The sequence below is a fragment of the Triticum dicoccoides genome, chromosome 3A (genome assembly GCF_002162155.2).
Source record: "Triticum dicoccoides isolate Atlit2015 ecotype Zavitan chromosome 3A, WEW_v2.0, whole genome shotgun sequence".
Lineage (NCBI taxonomy): Eukaryota > Viridiplantae > Streptophyta > Magnoliopsida > Poales > Poaceae > Triticum > Triticum dicoccoides.
Genome location: NC_041384.1, coordinates 680,597,313 through 680,623,456, shown reverse-complemented (window position 1 = coordinate 680,623,456; position 26,144 = coordinate 680,597,313).

Genomic DNA, 26,144 nt, shown 5'->3' with positions numbered 1-26,144 from the left:
ACTTTCAACACCAAAGGGGGCAACCACCTGGCCACGAGGGTGCAGGGCGGGCCCTACCCCCTGGGCGAGCCCCCTGCCTCGTGGGCCCCTCGTGGCCCCCCTCCACTTATTCCAGCACCCACACACTTTGTCTTCCTCCAGAAAAAATCATCCACTAGCTCAAACCCGAGCTCTAGCTCATCTTGCTGCCATTTTCGATCTCCTTGCTCAAAGCTCCATTCACAAAACTGCTTTGGGGGATTGTTCTTCTGTATGTGACTCTTCCAATGGTCCAATTAGTTTTTGTACTAGTGCTTTATTTATTGCAAATTTTTGCTGCTTAGGTGACCCTGTTCTTGAGCTTGCATGTCAGACTTATGTGGTCAAAAGTAGTTTTAATGCATGATATGGCTTCTAGGCACTTGTAGGAGTAGTTGCTATGAAAATGTTGAAGAGATTTTTGAGGGGCTCTTCAAGCCGAAGCTCGAAGGATAAGCAAAGTGAAGAGAATAAGAAGCCCAAATATAATCTCCCTCACACTATGGAGGTTCGGCCGTGCGAATGGCCTTGTGATGAGTTCTTGAGAGAAGCCGGGATTTATGAAGATTTTTATTATTTGGCTGAGAATGCAGGCCTCACCGACTTCCTCCACGACCAGCTCGAACATCACATACATCATCCTTCCCAGTGACATTTATGCATATTGGGAGCGAACACGATCCCCAGATCCTGAGCCATCTCCTGACCCTTATCGGCAGTCGGTTTATCAGTGGGATCCACAGGAGATCGCCAACCAGTGGCACCCAGAGGACCCCCCTGAGTACACTAGAGGGGACCACTTTCATCCATGGCCATAAACCAACTGAGGCCAAAAGCCTAAGCTTGGGGGAGTACGTATTTCTCACCAACATTACATTCATGTTCACACACTCATGCTAGTTGTCGGTGCTCATACTTTTTCATTGTACCATCCATGCTAGTTTATTTTCTTTTTCAGTATTCTTCTTGTGTGTTTGAAAAACCTTAAGAAAAAACAAAAAAATTAGTTGTAGATTTTAGCTACTTTACTTTCCATGCATGTAGTAGTAATAATTAAAATAAAACCCAAAAAGATTTCTCGTTCTTCTTTTACTTGTTGAGTGCTTTCCCGTGTAAATAGTTTTATTTCTTTTCTTTTCTTTGGGGGTTGAGAGGAGAAGACCATGATGAAAATGTTGAGTGGTTCTCATATGCATTGTTGTTGATATAACCAAGAGCCCATATTACCTTGTCTTCTCCCTTGTATTGAATGCTTGCAGATTCCAGCTTAGTCCAATGCACGTGCACTATTATTATTATCCACACCGTTCGGTCGTGCAAGTGAAAGACAATAATGACGATATATGATGGACTGATTGAGATAAGAGAAGTTGGTATGAACTCGACCTCTCTTGTTTTTGTAAATATGATTAGTTCATCGTTCCTGATTCAGCCTATTATGAATGAAACATGTTTGCAATGACAATTAGAGATTATAGTTGCTCATGCCATGCTTAAGTAGCTAGGAGTTTATAATGGTTTACCTTGCGTGTTGATACGTCTCCAACGTATCTATAATTTCTGATTGTTCCATGCTATTATATTATCAACCTTGGATGTTTTATATGCATCTATATGCTATTTTATATGAGTTTTGGGACTAACCAATTAACCTAGAGCCATGTGCCAGTTTCTATTTTTTCCTTGTTTTTGAGTTTCGCAGAAAAGGAAAACCAAACGGAGTCCAATTGACCTGAAACTTCACGGAACTTATTTTTGGACCAAAAGAAGGACATGGAGTAAAAGAGTTGGGACAGAAGAGTCCCGGGCTGCCCACGAGGGTGGGTGCGCGCCCACTTGAAGGAAATATGCCCTAGAGGCAATAATAAAGTTATTATTTATTTCCTTATATCATGATAAATGTTTATTATTCATGCTAGAATTGTATTAACCGGAAACATAATACATGTGTGAATACATAGACAAACAGAGTGTCACTAGTATGCCTCTACTTCACTAGCTCGTTGATCAAAGATGGTTATGTTTCCTAGCCATAGACAAAGAGTTGTCATTTGATTAACGGGATCACATCATTAGGAGAATGATGTGATTGACTTGACCCATTCCGTTAGCTTAGCACTTGATCGTCTAGTATGATGATATTGCTTTCTTCATGACTTATACATGTTCCTATGACTATGAGATTATGCAACTCCCGTTTACTGGAGGAACACTTTGTGTGCTACCAAACGTCCCAACGTAATTGGATGATTATAAAGGTGCTCTATAGGTGTCTCCGAAGGTACTTGTTGGGTTGGCGTATTTTGAGATTAGGATTTGTCACTCCGAATATCGGAGAGGTATCTCTGGGCCCACTCGGTAATGCACATCACTTAAAGCCTTGCAAGCATTGCAACTAATGAGTTAGTTGCGGAATGATGTATTATGGAACGAGTAAAGAGACTTGCCGGTAACGAGATTGAACTAGGTATTGAGATACCGACGATCGAATCTCGGGCAAGTAACATACCGATGACAAAGGGAACAACGTATGTTGTTATGCAGTTTGACCGATAAAGATCTTCGTAGAATATGTAGGAGCCAATATGAGCATCCAGGTTCCGCTATTGGTTATTGACCGGAGACGTGTCTCGGTCATGTCTACATAGTTCTTGGACCCGTAGGGTCCGCACGCTTAAAGTTCGATGACGGTTATATTATGAGTTTATGTGTTTTGATGTACCGAAGGAGTTCGGAGTCCCGGATGAGATCGGGGACATGACGAGGAGTCTCGAAATGGTCGAGACGTAAAGATCGATATATTGGACGACTATATTCGAACATCGGAAAGGTTCCGAGTGATTCAGGTATTTTCGGGAGTACCGGGGAGTTACGGGAATTCGTATTGGGCCTTAATGAGCCATACGGGAAAGGAGAGAAAGGCCTCAAAGTGTGGCCGCACCCCTCCCCATGGGCTGGTCCGAATTGGACTAGGGAGGGGGGCGCCCCCTTCCTTCCTTCTCCTTTTCCCTTCCCTTTCCTTCCCTCCTACTCCTACTACTTGGAAGGGCTCCTCGTTCTACTAGGAAAGGGGAATCCTACTCCCGGTGGGAGTAGGACTCCCCTAGGGCACGCCATAGAGAGGGCCGGCCCTCCCCCTCCTCCACTCCTTTATATACGGGGGCAGGGGCACCCCAAAGACACAACAATTAACCTCTTGATCTCTTAGCCGTGTGTGGTGCCCCCCTCCACCATAATCCACATCGATCATATCGTAGCGGTGCTTAGGCGAAGCCCTGCGTCGGTAGAACATCATCATCATCACCACACCGTCGTGCTGACGAAACTCTCCCTCAACACTTGGCTAGATCGGAGTTCGAGGGACGTCATCGAGTTGAACATGTGCAGAACTCGGTGGTGTCGTGCGTTCGGTACTTGAAGGGTCGGATCGTGAAGACATACGACTACATCAACCGCGTTGTGCTAACGCTTCCGCTTTCGGTCTACGAGGGTACGTGGACAACACTCTCCCCTCTTGTTGCTATACATCACCATAATCTTGCGTGTGCGTAGGAATTTTTTTGAAATTACTACGTTCCCCAACAGTGGTATCAGAGCCTAGTTTTATGCGTTGATGTAATATGCACGAGTAGAACACAAGTAAGTTGTGGGCGATATAAGTCATACTGCTTACCAGCATGTCACCCTTTGGTTCGGCGGTATTGTTGGATGAAGCGGCCCGGACCGACATTACGCGTACGCTTAGGCGAGACTGGTTTTACCGCCGTGCTATGCACACAGGTAACTAGCGGGTGTCAGTTTCTCCAACTTTAGTTGAACCGAGTTTGGCTACGCCCGGTCCTTGCGAAGGTTAAAACAGCACCAACTTGACAAACTATCGTTGTGGTTTTGATGCGTAGGTAAGAACGGTTCTTGCTTAGCCCGTAGCAGCCATGTAAAACTTGCAACAACAACAAAGTAGAGGACGTCTAACTTGTTTTTGCAGGGCATGTTGTGATGTGATATGGTCAAGACGTGATGAGATATAAGTTGTTGTATAAGATGATCATGTTTCGTTGAAGTTATCGGCAACTAGCAGAAGCCTTATGGTTGTTTCTTTATTGCATAAGATGCAAGAGCCAAATAATTGCTTTACTTTATCGCTATGCGATAGCAATAGTTGGCGAGACGACCATGTGACGACACATTGATATAGATCAAGATGATGGATATCATGGTGTCATGCCGGTGACGATGGAAATCATGACAATGCTTTGGAGATGGAGATCAAAGGCACAAGATGATGATGACCATATCATGTCACACATTTTGATTGCATGTGATGTTTATCTTTTATGCATCTTATCTTGCTTTGATTGACGGTAGCATTATAAGATGATCTCTCACTAAATTTCAAGATAAAAAGTGTTCTCCCTGAGTATGCACCGTTGCCAAAGTTCGTCATGCCTAGACACCACGTAATGATCAGGTGTGATAAGCTCTACGTCCATCTACAATGGGTGCAAGCCAGTTTTGCACATGCAGAATACTCAGGTTAAACTTTACGAGCCTAGCATATGCAGATATGGCCTCGGAACACTGAGACCGAAAGGTCGAGCGTGAATCATATAGTAGATATGATCAACATAGTGATGTTCACCATTGAAAACTACTCCATTTCACGTGATGATCGGTTATGGTTTAGTTGATTTGGATCACGTGATCACTTAGAAGATTAAAGGGATGTCTTTCTAAGTGGGAGTTCTTAAGTAATATGATTAATTGAACTTAAATTTATCATGAACTTAGTCCTGGTAGTATTAGCATATCTATGTTGTAGATCTATAGCTCGCGTTTAGCTCCCCTGTTTTATTTTTGATATGTTCCTAGAGAAAACTAAGTTGAAAGATGTTAGTAGCAATGATGCGGATTTGATCCATGATCTAAGGTCTATCCTCGTTGCTGCACAAAAGAATTATGTCCTCGATGCACCGCTAGGCGACAAGCCTATTGCAGGAGCAGATGCAGACGTTCTGAACGTTTGGCTAGCTCAATATGATGACTACTTGATAGTTTAGTGCACCATGCTTAACGGCTTAGAATCGGGACTTCAAAGACATTTTGGACGTCATGGAACATATGAGATGTTCCAGGAGTTGAAGTTAATATTTCAAGCAAATACCCGAGTTGAGAGATATGAAGTCTCCAACAAGTTCTATAGCTAAAAGATGGAGGAGAATAGCTCAAGCAGTGAGCATGTGCTCAGATTGTCTGGGTACTACAATCGCTTGAATCAAGTGGGAGTTAATCTTCCAGATAAAATAGTGATTGACAGAATTCTCTAGTCACCATCACCAAGTTAGTAGAACTTCGTGATGAACTATAATATGCAAGGGATAACGGAAATGATTCCCAAGCTCTTCGTGATGCTGAAATCGATGAAGGTAGAAATCAAGAAAAGCATCAAGTGTTGATGGTAAACAAAACCACTAGTTTCAAGTAAAGGGACAAAGGGAAGAAAGGGGAACTTCAAGAAGAATGGCAAGCAAGTTGCTACTCAAGTGAAAAACCCAAGTCTGGACCTAAGCCTAAAACTGAGTGCTTCTACTTCAAAGGGACTGGTCACTGGAAGCGGAACTACCCCAAGTAATTGGCGGATAAGAAGGATGGCAAAGTGAACATAGGTATATTGGATATAAATGTTATTGATGTGTACTTTACTAGTGTTTATAGCAACCCCTCAGTATTTGATACTAGTTCAGTTGCTAAGAATGGTAACTCGAAACGGGAGTTGCAGAATGAACAGAGACTAGTTAAGGGTAAAGTGACGATGTGTATTGGAAATGGTTCCAAGATTGATATGATCATCATGGCACACTCCCTATACTTTTGGGATTAGTGTTAAACCTAAAATAAATTTTATTTAGTGTTTGCGTTGAGCATGAATATGATTGGATCATGTTTATTGCAATACGGTTATTCATGTAAGTTAGAGAATAATTCTTGTCCTGTTTACATGAATAAAACCTTCTATGGTCATACACCCAATGAAAATGGTTTGTTGGATCTCGATCATGGTGATACACATTTTCATAATATTGAAGCCAAAAGATGCAAATTTAATAATGATAGTGCAACTTATTTGTGGCAATGTCGTTTAGGTCATATTGGTGTAAAGCGCATGAAGAAATTCCATGTTGATGGGCTTTTGGAATCACTTGATTATGAATCAGTTGATGCTTGCGAACCATGCCTCATGGGCAAGATGACTAAGACTCCGTTCTCCGGAACAATGGAGCGAGCAAAAAGATTTGTTGGTAATCATACATACTGATGTATGTGGTCCGATGAATATTGAGGCTCGCGGCAGGTATCATTATTTTCTGATCTTCACAGATGATTTGAGCAGATATGAGTATATCTACTTGATGAAACACAAGTCTGAAACATCTGAAAAGTTCAAAGAATTTCAGAGTGAAGTGAAGAATCATCGTGACAAAAATAAAAGTTTCTATGATATGATCACAGAAGTAAAATATTTGAGTTACGAGTTTGGCCTTCAGTTAAAACAATGTGAAATAGTTTCACTACTCACGCCACCTGGAACACCACGGTATAATGGTGTGTCTGAATGTTGTAACCGTACTTTATTAGATATGGTGCTATCTATGACATCTCTTATTGATTTACCGCTATCATTTTGGGGTTATGCATTAGAGACAGCCGCATTCACATTAAAAAGGGCACCATCTAAATCTGTTGAGACAACACCGTATTAACTGTGGTTTAGCAAGAAACCCAAGCTGTCATTTCTTAAAGTTTGAGGTTGCGATGCTTATGTGAAAAAGTTTCAACCTAATAAGCTCAGACCCAAATCGGAGAAGTGCGTCTTCATAGGATACCCAAAAGAAAATATTGGGTACACCTTCTATCACAGATCCGAAGGCAAGATATTCATTGTTGAGAATGGATCCTTTCTAGAGAAGGAGTTTCTCTCGAAAGAAGTGAGTGGGAGGAAAGTAGAACTTGATGAGGTAACTGTACCTGCTCCCTTATTGTGAAGTAGTTCATCACAAAAATCTGTTCCTATGACTACTACACCAATTAGTGAGGAAGCTAATGATAATGATCATGTAACATCAGATCAAGTTACTACCGAACCTCGTAGGTAAACCAGAGTGAGATCCGCACCAGAGTGGTATGGTAATCCTGTTCTGGAGGTCATGTTACATGACCATGACGAACCTACGAACTATGAGGAAGTGATGATGAGCCCAGATTCCGCGAAATGGCTTAAGGCCATGAAATCTGAGATGAGATCCATGTATAAGAACAAAGTATGGACTTTGATTGACTTGCCCAAAGATCGGTGAGCCATTGATATTAAATGGATCTTCAAGAGGAAGACGGACGATGATAGTAGTGTTACTATCTACAAAGCTAGAATTGTCACAAAAAGGTTTTCGACAAGTTCAAGGTGTTGACTATGATGAGAGTTTCTCACTCGTATCCATGCTTAAGTCTGTCTGAATCATGTTAGCAATTGCCACATTTTATGAAATCTGGCAAATGGATAAACAAAACTACATTCCTTAATGGATTTATTAAACAAGAGTTGTATATGATGCAACAAGAAAGTTTTGTCAATCCTAAAGGTGCTAAAAAATATGCAAGCTCCAGCGATCCATCTATGGACTGGTGCAAGCATCTCGGAGTTGGAATATACGCTTTGATAAGTTGATCAAAGCATATAGTTTTATACAGACTTGCGGTGAAGCCTGTATTTACAAGAAAGTGAGTGGGAGCACTACAGCATTTCTGATAAGTATATGTGAATGACATATTGTTGATCAGAGATAATGTAGAATTATTCTACAAAGCATAAGGGAGTGTTTGAAAGGAGTTTTTCAGAGAAAGACCTCAGTGAAGCTGCTTACATATTGAGCATCAAGATCTATAGAGATAGATCAAGACGCTTGATAAGTTTTCCAATGAGTACATACCTTGACAAAATTTTGAAGTAGTTCAAAATGGAACAATCAAAGAAGGAGTTCTTGCCTATTTTACAAGGTGTGAAACTGAGTAAGACTCAAAGCCCGACCACGGCAGAAGATAGAAAGAGAATGAAAGTCATTCCCTATGCCTTGGCCATAGGTTCTATAAAATATGCCATGTTGTGTACCAGACCTATTGCATACCCTGCCCTGTGTTTGGCAAGGGAGTACAATAGTGATCTAGGAGTAGATCACTGGACATTGGTCAAAATTATCCTTAGTGGAATAAGGATATGTTTCTCGATTATGGAGGTGACAAAAAGGGTTACATCGATGCAAATTTTGACACTGGTCCAAATCTCAATCTGGATACATATTGAAAGTGGGAGCAATTAGCTAGAGTAGCTCCGTGCAGAGCATTGTTGACATAGAAATTTGCAAAATACTTACGGATCTGAATGTGCCAGACCCGATGACTAAACTTCTCTCACAAGCAAAACATGATCACACCATTAGTACTCTTTGGGTGTTAATCACATAGCGATGTGAACTAGATTATTGACTCTAGTTAACCCTTTGGGTGTTGGTCACATGTCAATGTGAACTATGGGTGTTAAACACATGGTGATGTGAACTATTGGTATTAAATCACATGGCGATGTGAACTAGATTATTGACTCTAGTGAAAGTGGGAGACTGAAGGAAATATGCCCTAGAGGCAATAATAAAGTTATTATTTAATTCCTTATATCATGATAAATGTTTATTATTCATGCTATAATTGTATTAACCGGAAACATAATACATGTGTGAATACATAGACAAACAGAGTGTCACTAGTATGCCTCTACTTGACTAGCTCGTTGATCAAAGATGGTTATGTTTCCTAGCCATAGACAAAGAGTTGTCATTTTATTAACGGGATCACATCATTAGGAGAATGATGTGATTTACTTGACCCATTCCGTTAGCTTAGCACTTGATCGTCTAGTATGATGCTATTGCTTTCTTCATGATTTATACATGTTCCTATGACTATGAGATTACGCAACTCCCGTTTACCGGAGGAACACTTTGTGTGCTACCAAACATCACAACGTAATTGGGTGATTATAAAGGTGCTCTACGGGTGTCTCCAAAGGTACTTGTTGGGTTGGCGTATTTCAATATTAGGATTTGTCACTCCGATTATCGGAGAGGTATCTCTGGGCCCACTCGGTAATGCACATCACTTAAAGCCTTGCAAGCATTGCAACTAATGAGTTAGTTGCGGAATGATGTATTATGGAATGAGTAAAGAGACTTTCTGGTAACGAGATTGAACTAGGTATTGAGATACCGACGATCGAATCTCGGGCAAGTAACATACCGATGACAAAGGGAACAACGTATGTTGTTATGCGGTTTGACCGATAAAGATCTTCGTAGAATATGTAGGAGCCAATATGAGAATCCAGGTTCTGCTATTGGTTATTGACCGGAGACGTGTCTCGGTCATGTCTACATAGTTCTCGAACCCGTAGGGTCCGCACGCTTAAAGTTCGATGACGGTTATATTATGAGTTTATGTGTTTTGATGTACCGAAGGAGTTTGGAGTCCCAGATGAGATCGGGGACATGACGAGGAGTCTCGAAATGGTCGAGACGTAAAGATCGATATATTGGACGACTATATTCAGACATCGGAAAGGTTTCGAGTGATTCGGGTATTTTCAGGAGTACCGAGGAGTTACGGGAATTCGTATTGGGCCTTAATGGGCCATATGGGAAAGGAGAGAAAGGCCTCAAAGGGTGGCCGCACCCCTCCCCATGGGCTGGTCCGAATTGGACTAGGGAGGGGGGCGCCCCCTTCCTTCCTTCTCCTTTTCCCTTCCCTTTCCTTCCCTCCTACTCCTACTACTTGGAAGGGCTCCTAGTTCCACTAGGAAAGGGGGAATCCTACTCCCGGTGGGAGTAGGACTCCCCTAGGGCGCGCCATAGAGAGGGCCGGCCCTCCCCCTCCTCCACTCCTTTATATACGGGGGCAGGGGGCACCCCAAAGACACAGGAATTGATCTCTTGATCTCTTAGTCGTGTGCGGTGCCCCCCTCCACCATAATCCACCTCGATCATATCGTAGCGGTGCTTAGGCAAAGCCCTCGGTAGAACATCATCATCATTACCACGCCCTCAACACTCGGCTGGATCGGAGTTCGAGGGACGTCATCGAGTTGAACGTGCGTAGAACTCGGAGGTGCCATGCGTTCGGTACTTGATCGGTCGGATCGTGAAGACGTACGACTACATCAACCACGTTGTGCTAATGCTTCCACTTTCGGTCTAAGAGGGTACGTGGACAACACTCTCCCCTCTCGTTGGTATACATCACCATGATCTTGCGTGTGCGTAGGAAATTTTTTGAAATTACTATGTTCCCCAACACCACCCCTGGGCGCGCCTCCCTACCTCGTGGACAGCCCGAAGACCCCCCTGATTTGTTCTTGACACTAAACCTCTTATATATACTGAAACTTCCAGAAAGAAACCTAGATCGGGAGTTCCGCCGCGAGAAGCCTCCGTAGCCACCGAAAACCAATCTAGACCCGTTCCGGCACCCTGCCGGAGAGGGGAATCCCTCTCCGGTGGCCATCTTCATCATCCCGGCGCTCTCCATGACAAGGAGGGAGTAGTTCACCCTTGGGGCTGAGGGTATGTACCAGTAGCTATGTGTTTGATCTCTCTCTCTCTCTCGTGTTCTTGATTTGGTACGATCTTGATGTATCACGAGCTTTGCTATTATAGTTGGATCTTATGATGTTTCTCCCCCTCTACTCTCTTGTGATGAATTGAGTTTTCCCTTTGAAGTTATCTTGTCAGATTGAGTCTTTAAGGATTTGAGAACACTTGATGTATGTCTTGCATGTGCTTATCTGTGGTGACAATGGGATATCACGTGATCCACTTGATGTATGTTTTGGTGATCAACTTGCGAGTTCCGTGACCTCATGAACTTATGCATAGGGTTGGCACATGTTTTCGTCTCGACTCTCCGGTAGAAACTTTGGGGCACTCTTTGAAGTTTCTTTGTGTTGGTTGAATACATGAATCTGAGATTGTGTGATGCATATCGTATAATCATACCCACAGATACTTGAGGTGACATTGGAGTATCTAGGTGACATTAGGGTTTTGGTTGATTTGTGTCTTAAGGTGTTATTCTAGTACGAACTATAGGATGGATTGAATGGAAAGAATAGCTTCGTGTTATTTTATTATGGACTCTTGAATAGATCGATCAGAAAGGATAACTTTGAGGTGGTTTCGTACCCTACAATAATCTCTTTGTTTGTTCTTCGCTATTAGTGACTTTGGAGTGACTCTTTGTTGCATGTTGAGGGATAGTTATATGATCCAATTATGTTATTATTGTTGAGAGAACTTGCACTAGTGGAAGTATGAACCCTAGGCCTTGTTTCAACGCATTGCAATACCATTTTCGCTCACTTTTATCATTAGTTACCTTGCTGTTTTATATTTTTCAGATTACAAAAACCTATATCTACCATCCATATTGCACTTGTATCACCACCTCTTCGCCAAACTAGTGCACCTATATAATTTACCATTGTATTGGGTGTGTTGGGACACAAGATACTCTTTGTTATTTGGTTGCAGGGTTGTTTGAGAGAGACCATCTTCATCCTACGCCTCCCACGGATTGATAAACCTTAGGTCATCCACTTGAGGGAAATTTGCTACTGTCCAACAAACCTCTGCACTTGGAGGCCCAACAATGTCTACAAGAAGAAGGTTTTGTAGTAGACATCACATGCCAACATGTTATTAAAATGGTTGTGATGTGGTATGATAGGGTGGTATCCTCCTTTTAACAATTCGAGTGGCTTGACTTGGCACATGTTCATGCATGTAGTTGAAACAAAATCAACATAGCCTCCATGATATTTATGTTCCTGGTGAATTATATCCTACTCATGCTTGCATTCAGTGTTGATTAATTTTAATGCATGTTCATGACTCTTGTCTCTCTCTAGCTAGTCGCTTCCCAGTCTCTTTCTAGCCTCCACTCGTACTAAGCGGGAATACTGCTTGTGCATCCAACTCCATAAACCCCTAGTCTCTTTCGAGTCACCCTATATGCGGTATCTACCTACCATTCCAAGTAAATTTATATGTGCCAAACTCTAAACCTTCAAATGAAATTCTGATTTGTATGCTCGAATATCTCATGTATCAACTAGGGTTGTCTATATCTTCCATGCTAGGCGGGTTATTCTCAAGAGGAGTGGACTCCGCTCCTCACTCACGAGAAAATGGCTGGTCACCAGGATGCCCAGTCCCATGATCAAATCAAATCAAAATAATTGCAAACAAAACTCCCCCAGTATTATTGTTAGTTGGAGGCACCCATTGTTTCGAGCAAGCCATGGATTGATGCTAGTTGCTGGTGGGGGAGTGATGACCCACAAGTATGGGGTATCTATCGTAGTCCTTTCGATAAGTAAGAGTGTCGAACCCAACAAGGAGCAGAAGGAAATGATAAGCGGTTTTCAGCAAGGTATTCTCTGCAAGCACTAAAATTATCGGTAACAGATAGTTTTGTGACAAGGTAATTGGTAACGAGTAACAAGTAACAAGTGTAAATAAAGTGCAACAAGATGGCCCAATCCTTTTTGTAGCAAAGGACAAGCCTGGACAAATTCTTATATAGAGAAAAGCGCTCCCAAGGACACATGGGAATTACCGTCAAGCTAGTTTTCATCATGTTCATATGATTCACGTTCGGTACTTTGATAATTTGATATGTGGGTGGACCGGTGCTTGGGTGTTGTCCTTACTTGGACAAGCATCCCACTTATGATTAACCCCTATTGCAAGCATCCGCAACTACAACAGAAGTATTAAGGTAAACCTAACCATAGCATGAAACATATGGATCCAAATCAGCCCCTTACGAAGCAACGCATAAACTAGGGTTTAAGCTTTTGTCACTCTAGCAACCCATCATCTACTTATTACTTCCCAATGCCTCCCTCTAGGCCCAAACAATGGTGAAGTGTCATGTAGTCGATGTTCACATGACACCACTAGAGGGATGACAACATACATCTCATCAAAATATCGAACGAATACCAAATTCGCATGACTACTAATAGCAAGACTTCTCCCATGTCCTCAGGAACAAACGTAACTACTCACAACGCATATTCATGTTCATAATTAGAGGGGTATTAATATGCATAATGGATCTGAACATATGATCTTCCACCAAGTAAACCAACTAGCATCAACTACAAGGAGTAATCAACACTACTAGCAACCCACAGGTACCAATCTGAGATTTGGATACAAAGATTGGATACAAGAGATGAACTAGGGTTTGAGATGAGATGGTGCTGGTGAAGATGTTGATGGAGATTGACCCCCTCCCGATGAGAGGATCGTTGGTGATGACGATGGTGATGATTTCCCCTTCCCGGAGGGAAGTGTCCCTGGCAGAAAAGCTCCGCCGGAGCCCTAGATTGGTTCCACCAAGGTTCCGCCTCGTGGCGGCGGAGTTTCATCCCGAAATCTTGTTTATGATTTTTTTTCCTCGATGAAAGACTCCATATAGCAGAAGATGGCATCGGAGGGCCACCAGGGGGCCCACGAGGCAGGGGGCGCGCCCCCCACCCTCGTGGCTGGTGGGTGGCCCCCCTCTGGTACTTCTTGCGCTCAGTATTTTTTATATATTCTGGAAATAACTTCCGTAAAGTTTCAGGACTTTTGGAGCTGTGCAGAATAGGTCTCTAATATTTGCTCCTTTTCCAACCCAGAATTCCAGCTGCCGCCATTCTCCCTCTTTATGCAAACCTTGAAAAATAAGATAGAATAGGCATAAGTATTGTGACATAATGTGTAATAACAACCCATAATGCAATAAATATCGATATAAAAGCATGATGCAAAATGGACGTATCAACTCCCCCAAGCTTAGACCTTGCTTGTCCTCAAGCGAAAGCTGAAATCGAAAAATATGTCCACATGTTTAGAGATAGAGGTGCCGATAAAAATAAAATACAGACATGAGGGCATCATGATCATTCTTAGAACAGCAACATATATATATTGGCATATGATCTCTTATGCTAAAGTAACAATTCAATCACAATTTCAAGTATGAATCATAAACTTCATTGAGAACCAACAAACTCTAATCTCAGTCATTGAGGCAATTGCAATTTATCATAACATAGGAAAGAGTTGATATAAGAGCTTTTCAGCAAGTCCACATACTCAACCATCTTTTAGTCTTTCACAATTGCTAACACTCACGCAATATTTATGGGTATGAAGTTTTAATCAGACACACAGAAAGATAGCGGCTTATAGTTTTGCCTCCCAATGTTTTACCTCAAGGGTAATGTCAACAATAATAGTTCATGAAGACTCACATACAATTAGCTATATATATCAGGATCCTTCCAACACATTGTGCTTGCCAAAGGATAAAATGTAAAAAGGAAAGGTAAAGATCACCATGACTCTTATGTAAGGTAGAAGATAAAAGTAAAAGATAGGCCCTTTGTAGAGGGAAGCAGAGGTTGGCATGCGCTTTTATGGTTGGATGCACAAAATCTTAATGCAAAAGAACATCACTTTATATTTCCACTTGTGATATGGACCTTTATTATGCAGTTCATCGCTTTTATTTCTTCCATATCACAAGATCGTATAAAGCTTATTTTCTCCCACACTAATAAGTCATACATATTTAGAGAGCAATTTTTATTGCTTGCACCGATGACAACTTACTTGAAGGATCTTACTCAATCCATAGGTAGATATGGTGGACTCTCATGGCAAAACTGGGTTTAGGGATATTTGGAAGCACAAGTAGTATCTCTACTTGGTGCAAGGAAATTGGCTAGCATGAGAGGGAAAGGCAAGCTCAACATGTTGGACGATCCATGACAATATAATTTAGCTCAGATGTAAGAAAACATAACCCATTACGTTGTCTTCCTTGTCCAACGTCAACTCTTAGCATGTCATACTTTGATGAGTGCTCACAATCATAAAAGATGTCCAAGGTAGTATATTTATATGTGAACCTCTCTTTCTTTATTACTTCCTATTCACTGCAACGATGACCAAAACTATGTTTGTTAACTCCCAACAACTTTTATTCATCATACTATTTATATGTGAGCTCATTCCTTTCCATAAGATCCATATGATCTCTTTGTTTCTTTTTATTTCTTCTCTTTTATTTTATTTAATTCCCTCAAGATCATAGCAAAATAATCAAGACCTTGACTCAACACTAATCTTTATTATATAGCTCACGGACTCGATTACATAGAAGGATCATAAAGCAAAACTCACAACTAGATCATACTAAAACTTTATTCTACCAGATCACGATATTATCAAAAGGGTCGAACTAAGAAAAACGGTAAAGATAAAAGTGATGGTGATATGATACCGGGGCACTCCCACAAGCTTGGCAGTTGCCAAGGGGAGTGCCCATACCCGTGTGATTATGTCTCCTTCTTTGGGGGTGGTGATGTGATATTCTTGGCGATGATGCCCTTCAGGACACGATTCTCTTCCTCGATCTTATTGATTTGCTGCTTGAGGTCCATTATTTCTTTACGGAGCTTGCCAGTGACGGCTAAAGCTCCTTTCACCCAAGGATGTTGCATAGCTGCGGGAGAACAAGTAACACTCTTTTTCATATTTTCATAATAAAGAAATCTAACATTGGAAGGGATGATCGACTTTGGAATAGCTGAGCTCTATAGCTCCCCCATCATGATTCCTTCCCGGAAATGAGAAGTAACTTCTTGGTCCTCCTCCATGGCATCTATCCTTTTGAAGTCAGCTTCCATCTCTTCCTCCGTTGAGGGCCCAAAGTGATAGGCATCGCTGTTTTCCCCTGGACCTGGTGTCGGATGAGACACCCGACTCTCCCCGACTGACTCTTGAGAAGACATCTTGCACTAATCTGCGGCAGAGACAGCTCGAAACAAGAACAGGAGATTTTTGCGTGATACGGTGGTCAAAACCTTTGGGGGATTATATAATGAATTTTTACCGACTAAAAGATGTATCATGTAAGAAAACGGAGTCTGGAGAGCGCATGAGGTGCCCACGAGGCAGGGGTGCGTCCAGGGGGTAGGGCGCACCCTCCACCCTCGTGGAAGCCTCGTGTCCTTTCCGGTCTGCTTCTTATTTTCATATTTTTCTAAATATTCCAAAACGGAGAAAAATTGCCATTAGAACTGTTTTGGAGTTGGTTTACTTACCGTACCACATACCTATTCCTTTTCGGAGTTTGAAACATTCCAGAAAGTGTCCCTTATGTATTCATCCGGGGTTACGGTTTCAATAATATTAGTTTCAACATTTATGGGATTACCTGAGATATAGTGTTTTATTATTTGACCGTTCACCACCTTTGGATTTGTGCCTTCGAATTTGTTGATTTTTATGGCACCGGAATGATAGACCTCCTCGATAACGTAAGGACCTTCCCATTTAGAGAGAAGTTTTCCTACAAAAAAACTCAAACAAGAGTTGTATAACAATACATAATTGATAACCCACAAGTATAGGGGATCGCAACAGTTTTTGAGGGTAAGTATTCAACCCAAATTTATTGATTCGACACAAGGGGAGCCAAAGAATACTCTCAAGTATTAGCAGCTGAGTTGTCAATTCAACCACACCTGGAAACTTAGTATCTGCAGCAAAGTATTTAGTAGCAAAGTAATATGATAGTAGTGGTAACGATAACAAAAGGTAACAGTAGTAAAAGTAATGTTTTTGGTATTTTGTAGTGATGATAGCAATAACAACGGGAAAGTAAATAAGCGAAGAACAATATATGGAAAGCTCATAGGCAATGGATCAGTGATGGAGAATTATGCCGGATGCGGTTCATCATGTATCAGTCATAACCTAGGGTGACACAGAACTAGCTCCAGTTCATTGATATAATGTAGGCATGTATTCCGAACATAGTCATACGTGCTTATGGAAAAGAACTTGCATGACATCTTTTGTCCTACCCTCCCGTGGCAGCAGGGTCCTTACGGAAACTAAGGGATATTAAGGCCTCCTTTTAATAGAGAATCGGAACAAAGCATTAACACATAGTGAATACATGAACTCCTCAAACTACGGTCATCACCGGTAAGTATCCCGATTATTGTCACTTTGGGGTTAACGGATCATAACACATAATAGGTGACTATAGACTTGCAAGATAGGATCAAGAACACTCATGTATTGATGGAAACATAATAGGTTCAGATCTGAAATCATGGCACTCGGGCCCTAGTGACAAGCATTAAGCATAGCAAAGTCATAGCAACATCAATCTCAGAACATAGTGGATACTAGGGATCAAACCCTAACAAAACTAACTCGATTACATGATAAATCCCATCCAACCCATCACCGTCTAGCAAGCCTACGATGGAATTACTCACGCACGGCGGTGAGCATCATGAAATTGGTGATGGAGGATGGTTGATGATGACGATGGCGACGGATTCCCCTCTCCGGAGCCCCGAACGGACTCCGGATCAGCCCTCCCGAGAGGTTTTAGGGCTTGGCGGAGGCTCCGTATCGTAAAACGTGATGAATTCTTCTCTCTGATTTTTTTCTCCCCGAAACACAATATATAGAGTTGGAGTTGGAGTCGGAGAGGCACCAGGGGACCCACGAGGTAGGGGGCGCCCTAGGGGGGCAGGCGCGCCCCCCACCCTCGTGGACAGGTGGTGGGCCCTCTGGCCTTCATCTTTTTGCAGGTATTTTTTATATTTTCCAAAAAGTTGCTCCGTGAAGTTTCAGGTCATTCCGAGAACGTTTGTTTCTGCACATAAATAATACCATGGTAATTCTGCTGAAAACAGCGTAAGTCTGGGTTAGTTCCATTCAAATCATGCAAGTTAGAGTCCAAAACAAGGGCAAAAGTGTTTGGAAAAGTGGATATGACGGAGACGTATCAACTCCCCCAAGCTTAAACCTTTGCTTGTCCTCAAGCAATTCAGTTGACAAACTGAAAGTGATAAAGAAAAACTTTTACAAACTCTTTTTGCTCTTGTTGTTGTAAATATGTAAAGCCAACATTCAAGTTTTCAGCAAAGATTATAACTAACAACATTCGCAATAATGCTTAGGTCTCAAGTTTTACTCATATCAATGGCATAATCAACTAGTGAGCAATAATAATAAATCTCGGATGACAACACTTTCTCAAAACAATCATAATATGATATAACAAGATGGTATCATGCTAGCCCTTTCTGAGACCACAAAACATGAATGCAGAGCACCTTTAAAGACCAAGGACCGACTAGACATTGTAATTCATGGTAAAAGAGATCCAGTCAAGTCATACTCAATGTAAATTAACAGTAATGAATGCAAATGACAGCGGTGCTCTCCAACTGGTGCTTTTTAATAAGAGGATGATGACTCTGCATAAAAGTAAATAGATGTCCCCTTCGCAGAGGGAAGCAGGGATTTGTAGAGGTGCCAGAGCTCGGTTTTGAAATAGAGGTGAATAATATTTTGAGCGGTATACTTTCATTGTCAACATAACAACCAAGAGATGGCGATATCTTCCATGCTACACACATTATAGGCGGTTCTCAAACAGAATGGTAAAGTTTATACTCCCCCTTCCACCAACAAGCATCAATCCATGGCTTGCTCGAAACAACGAGTGCCTCCAACTAACAAGAGTCCCAGGGGGAGTTTTGTTTGCAATTATTTTGATTTAGTTTGCATAAAGCATGGGACTGGGCATCCCGGTGACCAGCCATTTATCTCGTGAGTGAGGAGCGGAGTCCACTCCTCTTGAGAATAACCCGCCTAACATGGAAGATACAGACAGCCCTAGTTGATACATGAGCTATTCGAGCATACAAAACATGATATTTATTTGAAGGTTTAGAGTTTGGCACATACAAATTTACTTGGAACGGCAAGTAGATACCGTATATAGGTAGGTATAGTGGACTCATGTGGAATAACTTTGGGGTTTAAGGGATTGGATGCACAAGCAGTATTCCCGCTTAGTACAGGTGAAGGCTAGCAAAAGACTGGGAAGCGACCAGCTAGAGAGTGACAACAGTCATGAACATGCATTAAAATTAATCAACACCGAATGCAAGCATGAGTAGGATATAATCCACCATGAAAATAAATATGGTGAAGGCTATGTTGATTTCGTTTCAAGGACATGCATGAACATGCGCCAAGTCAAGTCACTTAAATCATTCAGAGGAGGATACCACCCTATCATACCACATCATAACCATCTCAATAGCATGTTGGCACGCAAGGTAAACCATTATGACCCATAGCTAATCAAGAATGGCACAAGGAACTATGATCCCTAGTTGTCATTGCAAACATGTTTATTCATAATAGGCTGAATCAGGAACGATGAACTAATCATATTAACAAAAACAAAAGAGGTCGTGTTCATAACAGCTTTTCTCATCTCAATCAGTCCATCATATATCGTCATAATTGCCTTTCACTTGCACGACTGAACGATGTGAATAATAATAGTGTGCGTGCATTGGACTAAGCTGGAATCTGCAAGCATTCAATAAACAGGAGAAGACAAGGCAATATGGGCTCTCTTGTTAGATCAAAAAGAATGCATATAAGAGCCACTTCAACAATTTAATTATGGTCTTCTCTATCGACCCCCAAAGAAAAGAAAAGAAATAAAACTATTTACACTGGAGAGGTACCAACAAGTAAAAGAAGAACAGGAAATCTTTTTGGGTTTTCTTTTTAATTACTACTACAAGCATGGAAAGTAAACTAATTAAACGCTACAACTAATTTTTTGGTTTTTCTTAAGGTTTATCAAACACTCAAGAAGAAGTCATTAAAAGGAAATTAAACTAGCATGGATGATACAATGAAAAAATATGAACACCGACATCTAGCAATGAGTGTGTGAGCATAAATGTAATGTCGGTGAGAAATACGTACTCCCCCAAGCTTAGGCTTTTGGCCTAAGTTGGTCTATGGCCATGGCTGGCTGAGGTCAACTACACAACCTTCTTCTTGTAGACGTTGTTGGGCCTCCAAGTGAAGAGGTTTGTAGGACAGTAGCAAATTTCCCTCAAGTGGATGACCTAAGGTTTATCAATCCGTAGGAGGCGTAGGATGAAGATGGTCTCTCTCAAGCAACCCTACAACCAAATAACAAAGAGTCTCTTGTGTCCCCAACACACCCAATACAATGGCAAATTGTATAGGTGCACTAGTTCGGCGAAGAGATGGTGATACAAGTGCAATATGGATAGTAGATAAAGGTATTTGTAATCTGAAATTATAAAAACAGCAAGGTAGCAAGTGATAAAAGTGAGCGTAAACGGTATTGCAATGATGGTAAACAAGGTCTAAGGTTCATACTTTCGCTAGTGTAAGTTCCCTCAACAATACTAACATAATTAGATCACATAACTATCCCTCAACATGCAACAAAGAGTCACTCCAAAGTCACTAATAGCAGAGAACGAACGCAGAGATTATGGTAGGGTACGAAACCACCTCAAAGTTATTCTTTCCAATCAATCCGGTGGGCTATTCCTATAAGTGTCACAAACAGCCCTAGAGTTCGTACTAGAATAACACCTTAAGACACAAATCAACCAAAACCCTAATGTCACCTAGATACTCCAATGTCACCTCAAGTCCGTGGGTATGATTATACGATATGCATCACACAATCTCAGATTCATCTATTCAACCAACACATAGAACCTCATAGAGTGCCCCAAAGTTTCTACCGGAGAATCACAACGAAAACTTGTGCCAACCCCTATGCATAGGTTCCCAATGTCACGAAACCCGCAAGTTGGTCACCAAGACATACATCAAGTGGCACATGGTATCCCATTGTCACCACAGATATCCACGGCAAGACATACATCAAGTGTTCTCAAGCCTTTAAAGACTCAATCTGATAAGATAACTTCAAAGGGGAAACTCAATTCATTACACGAGAGAAGAGGGGGAGGAGAAACATAAGATCCAACTATAATAGCAAAGCTCGCGATACATCAAGATCGTGCCAAATCAAGAACACGAGAGAGAGAGAGAGAGATCAAACACATAGCTACTGGTACATACCCTCAGCCCTGAGGGAGAACTACTCCCATCTCGTCATGGAAAGCATCGGAATGACGAAGATGGCCACCGGTGAGGGTTCCCCCCTCCGGCTGGGTGCCGGAACAGGGTCCCAATTGACTTTTGGTGGTTACGGAGGCTTTTGGCGGCGGAACTCCCGATCTATCTTGCGTTCTGGAAGTTTTAGGTCACATAGGTATATATTGGTGCAGGAGGTACGTCAGGGGAGCCACGAGGGCCCCACGAGACAGGGGGCGCGCCTTAGGGGGGGCGCCCCCCACCCTCGTGAGCACCTCATTCCTTCCTTGACATGGGGTCCAAGTCCATCGGGTGGCTTTCGTTCCAAAAAAAACTTCTCTAGTTGATTTCATTCCGTTTCGACTCCGTCTGATATTCCTTTTCTTCAAAACACTGAAATAGGCATAAAACAGCAAATCTGGGCTGGGCCTCCGGTTAATAGGTTAGTCCCAAAAGTAATATAGAAGTGGTAATAAAGCCCAATATTGCCCAAAACAGTAGATAATATAGCATGGAGCAATCAAAAATTATAGATACGTTAGAGACGTATCAAGCATCCCCAAGCTTAATTCCTACTCGTCCTCGAGTAGGTAAATGATAAAAAATATAATTTTTGATGTGGAATGCTAGTTGGCATAATTTCAATGTAATTCTTCTTACTTGTGGCATGAATATTCAGATCCATAAGATTCAAGACAAAAGTTCATATTGACATAGAAAATAATAATACTTCAAGCATACCAACTAAGCAATTATGTTTTCTCAAAATAACATGGCCAAAGAAAGCTATCCCTAGAAAATCATATAGTCTGGCTATGCTCCATCTTCACCACACAAAATATTTAAATCATGCACAACCCCGATGACAAGCCAAGCAATTGTTTCATACTTTTGATGTTCTCAAACTTTTTCAATCTTCGCGCAATACATGAGCGTGAGCCATGGATATAGCACTATAGGTGGAATAGAATGGTGGTTGTGGAGAAGACAAAAAGGGAGAAGATAGTCTCACATCAACTAGGCGTATCAATGGGCTATGGAGATGCCCATCAATAGATATCAATGTGAGTGAGTAGGGATTGCCATGCAACGGATGCACTAGAGCTATAAGTATATGAAAGCTCAACAAAAGAAACTAGTGGGTGTGCATCCAACTCGCTTGCTCACGAAGACCTAGGGCATTTTGAGGAAGCCCATCATTGGAATATACAAGCCAAGTTCTATAATGAAATATTCCCACTAGTATATGAAAGTGACAACATAGGAGACTCTCTACCATGAAGATCATGGTGCTACTTTGAAGCACAAGTGTGGAAAAAGGATAGTAGCATTGCCCCTTTTATTTTTTATTTTTTTTATTTTTTTATTTGGCCTTTCTTTTTTGGGGGGACAATGCTCTATTGAATGATGATCATCACACTTCTATTTATTTACAACTCGATAATACAACTCGATACTAGAACAAAGATGACTCTATATGAATGCCTCCGGCGGTGTACCGGGATATGCAATGAATCAAGAGTGACAAGTATGAAAGAATTATGAACGGTGCCTTTGCCACAAATACTATGTCAACTACATGATCATGTTAAGCAATATGAAAATGATGGAGTGTGTCATAATAAACGGAATAGTGGAAAGTTACATGGCAATATATCTCGGAATGGCTATGGAAATGCCATAATAGGTAGGTATGGTGGCTGTTTTGAGGAAGGTATATGGTGGGTTTACGGTACCGGCGAAAGTTGTGCGGTACTAGAGAGGCTAGCAATGGTGGGAGGGTGAGAGTGCGTATAATCCATGGACTCAACATTAGTCATAAAGAAATCATATACTTATTGCAAAAATCTAGAAGTTATCAAAGCAAAGTATTACGCGCATGCTCCTAGGGGGATAGATTGGTTGGAAAAGACCATCGCTCGTCCCCGACCGCCACTCATAAGGAAGGCAATCAATAAATAAATCATGCTCCGACTTCGTCACATAACGGTTCACCATACATGGATGCTTCGGGAATCACAAACTTCAACACAAGTATCTCTCAAATTCACAACTACTCAACTAGCATGACTATAATATTACCATCCTCATATCTCAAAACAATCATCAAGTATCAAACTTCTCTTAGTATTCAACACACTCATAAGAGAATTTTATTATTAATCTTGTATACCTAGCATATTAGGATTTTAAGAAAATTACCATGCTATTTAAGACTCTCAAAATAATCTAAGTGAAGCATGAGAGTTCATCTATTTCTTCAAAATAAAACTACCACCATGCTCTAAAAGATATAAGTGAAGCACTAGAGAAAATGACAAACTACTCCGAAAGATATAAGTGAAGATCAATGAGTAGTCGAATAATTATGCAACTATGTGAAGACTCTCTAACATTTAATAATTTCAGATCTTGATACTTTATTCAAACAGCAAGAAAAACAAAAGAAAATGACATTCTAAGAATAGCAAACATCATGTGAAGAAGCAAAAACTTAGGATCAACCGATACTAACTGATACTTGTTGAAGAAGAAAGGTGGGATGCCAACCGGGGAATCCCCAAGCTTAGATGCTTGAGACTTCTTGAAATATTATCTTGGGGTGCCTTGGGAATCCCCAAGCTTGAGCTTTTGTGTCTCATTAATTCCTCTCATATCACGGTCTCCCTAAATCTCAAAAGCTTCATCCACACAAAACTCAACAAGGACTCGTGAGATAAGTTAGTATAAACCATTGCAAAAACCTTATCATACTCTACTGTAGTAAATCACTAAAATTATTACTCAACATTGCATACTAAATACCTCTGCATATTTAATAGTCCTATCCTCAAATAGAATCATTAAAGAAGCAAACATATGCAAACAATGCAAACATAACAGCAATCTGCCTAAACAGGATAGTCTATAAAGAATGATGCAACATCCATACTTACCTAGCTCCAAAAATTATGAAAGAAAATTCCCACTGTAGTAAATTTATCAGAGCTTAATATGAAAAAGGTTTCATCATTTTATCACATTCTGACTTTTCTAGGGAATTATTTGATGGGGAATATAGTAATTTCAAAATTTTCCTACGCACACGCAAGATCATGGTGATGCATAGCAACGAGAGGGGGAGTGTGATCTACATACCTAGTAGATCAACAACGGAAGCGTTTGGTTGATGTAGTCGTACGTCTCCACGATCTGACCGATCAAGTACCGAAACTACGGCACCTCCGAGTTCTAGCACACGTTCAACTCGATGATGATCCCCGGACTCCGATCCAGCAAAGTGTCAGGGAAGAGTTCCGTCAGCACGACGGCGTGGTGACGATCTTGACGTACTACTGCTGCAGGGCTTCGCCTAAGCACCGCTACAATATTATCGAGGACTATGGTGGCTGGGGGCGCCGCACACGGCTAAGGAATAGATCACGTGGATCAACTTGTGTGTCTCTAGGGTGCCTCTGCCTCAGTATATAAAGGACCAAAGGGGGGAGGCCGGCCGGCCACATAGGGCACGCCAGGAGAGTCCTACTCCCTCTGGGAGTAGGATTCCCCCCCCCCAATCCTAGTTGGAATAGGACTCGCGGAGGGGGGAAAAGAGAGAGAGGGGCCGGCCCCCTCTCCTTGTCCAATTCGGACCAAGGGAGGGGAGGGGCGCGCGGCCCACTATGGGCTGCCTCTTCTCTTTTCCACCAAGGCCCATTAAGGCCCATCTAGCTCCCCGGGGGGTTCCGGTAACCTCCCGGTACTCCGGTAAAATCCCGATTTCACCCGGAACACTTCCGATATCCAAACATAGGCTTCCAATATATCAATCTTTATGTCTCGACCATTTCGAGACTCCTCGTAATGTCCGTGATCACATCCGGGACTCCGAACAACCTTCGGTACATCAAAATGCATAAACTCATAATATAACTGTCATCGTAACCTTAAGTGTGCGGACCCTACGGGTTCGAGAACAATGTAGACATGACCGAGACATGTCTCCGGTCAATAACCAACAGCAGGACCTGGATGCCCATATTGGTTCCTACATATTCTACGAAGATCTTTATCGGTCAGACCGCATAACAACATACGTTGTTCCCTTTGTCATCGGTATGTTACTTGCCCGAGATTCGATCGTCGGTATTCCAAATACCTAGTTCAATCTCGTTACTGGCAAGTCTCTTTACTCGTTCTGTAATACATCATCCCGCAACTAACTCATTAGTTGCAATGCTTGCAAGGCTTAAGTGATGTGCATTACCGAGAGGGCCCAGAGATACCTCTCCGACAATTGGAGTGACAAATCCTAATCTCGAAATACGCCAACCCAACATTTACCTTTGGAGACACCTGTAGAGCTCCTTTATAATCACCCAGTTACGTTGTGACGTTTGGTAGCACACAAAGTGTTCCTCCGGTAAACGGGAGTTGCATAATCTCATAGTTATAGGAACATGTATAAGTCATGAAGAAAGCAATAGCAACATACTAAACGATCGGGTGCTAAGCTAATGGAATGGGTCATGTCAATCAGATCATTCACTTAATGATGTGATCCCGTTAATCAAATAACAACCACTTGTTCATGGTTAGGAAACATAACCATCTTTGATTAACGAGCTAGTCAAGTAGAGGCATACTAGTGACACTTTGTTTGTCTATGTATTCACACATGTATTATGTTTCCGGTTAATACAATTCTAGCATGAATAATAAACATTTATCATGATTATAAGGAAATAAATAATAACTTTATTATTGCCTCTAGGGCATATTTCCTTCAGTCTCCCACTTGCACTAGAGTCAATAATCTAGATTACACAGTAATGATTCTAACACCCATGGAGCCTTGGTGCTGATCATGTTTTGCTCATGGAAGAGGCTTACTCAACGGGTCTGCAATATTCAGATCCGTATGTATCTTGCAAATCTCTATGTCTCCCACCTGGACTAGATCCCGGATGGAATTGAAGCGTCTCTTGATGTCCTTGGTTCTCTTGT